We start from the raw sequence: 1,620 nt of genomic DNA, 5'->3' as shown, positions 1-1,620 counted from the left end.
AGCCGCTAAGAAGCTAAGAATGGCGGAGGCCAGAACCAGCACAAGGCATCCGCGGCTGAGATCCATGGAATATCAACGCAGCACAGAAAAACCTGAGCTAACAGCAAAAACGGTGCGGTTTAAAATCTTACTATACTAAAAAGGTCTGTCTGTGAGAACAAAAGTTGCAGAGACGCTTGTTTGAACAAAAATTAACTGCAAAAAGTTTTGGTTGAAAAACATCTCTTCATATTTGGAAGTGAAAGCCTGATACCAGAATTTATTTCTTGTTTGAACTTTTTGAATTTAAAATGAGATAAAAATTACAAAAACATTTTGGTTATGGATTTCTTCAAATTTGGAAGGCTAGTACCAATATTTATCATTTGAATTTTGGTACTTAAATGAAATGAACAATAGAGATTTCATTGCAATGGGACAATTTTGAGTTTACTTATAGTAATGACCTAGGAACGGTTTTCTGGAATTGGGTTAAAAATGAAACTGTTTAAATGAAGAAATGTATTTCTACTTAGAATCAAGATGCAATTTTGTGTATGCGTATATGCTTTATTAACTGGTGATTTATGAGTTGTTTTGTGAAACTGTTTATGTAAAAATGAAATTACTTATGGAACTGGTTTTATGTTACAAATGGAACTGTTCAAACAGATAAGTTTGGGTTCCTCTAACTAGGTTTGAGACTTTGTTTAAAAAATTATAAAGAAAAGGAGGAGTTATGAGATTGAATTATGTTCGCAGAAACCTATTGATATTAATGCACCCTGGTTTTGTGGAGTTAAGAAAATATTTAAGTTTGATGTAAATACATCGAAGTTTTTCCTATGTTAACAAGAAAATTCAAATGATTGAGTTAAGGTTGTAAGACGGAGAAAATTGTTAACTCTATATAGCACCATATATGCTAATTCTAATGGTTCTGTTAAGAGTTTGCTTTGAGTTGTAAGATTGAGAGAATAGTGACTATGTATAGCAATATTTGTTAACCTGTTAATGGTAATGATGAAGCTAAGGGATTCTTGAAGTTTGTAGTCACCGAGTTTTGGTTTAGAAAGGGCTTGAGGCAGCTAAGACTGCTGTAGTCACCTTGGACCTAATTCAAAAGAGAAATGCCATCTATATCATCCTCTACTCCCATACTGGGAGGTGTAACAGCTATGGAGATTGCTGTAAGCCATTAATAGTTATTTTTTTATATATTAAGAAGGGGGGACCTGTGGGAGCCCGTTCTGGGGTTCCTCGTGGCTTTACCCAGCAGGTCCAAATAGAGGATGATCAGGACCACGGGCCTGAGTACAGGTGTCTGAGATGGTCTGCACTTGGCTGTGCTGGGGGAGGAGGTCTTTTGCTCCACCCCTTGGCGTCTCTATAAAAACCCTGGACCAGAGACAGTCCGGGCCCGTTGGAATAGGTTCCAGGCCCTCTCGAGGCTATCCTTTATTTTCTATCTGTTTATCTCCACAAGATTCTCCGCTATAAATCCTTCTATCTAATATTTCCTGCTGCTCGCACTCAAGAAAACTCTGGGAAGCTGTGGGGGTGGTGGGTAAACGCCCCACAATAGTACACTAAAAAATGACTTTGGAAGTTTCATCATGGGTTCTGGTGACTGAACTCAGG

This window comes from Peromyscus maniculatus, chromosome 7, assembly GCF_049852395.1.
Source record: "Peromyscus maniculatus bairdii isolate BWxNUB_F1_BW_parent chromosome 7, HU_Pman_BW_mat_3.1, whole genome shotgun sequence".
NCBI classification, from domain to species: Eukaryota; Metazoa; Chordata; class Mammalia; order Rodentia; family Cricetidae; genus Peromyscus; species Peromyscus maniculatus.
This window is presented reverse-complemented; position numbering follows the sequence as displayed.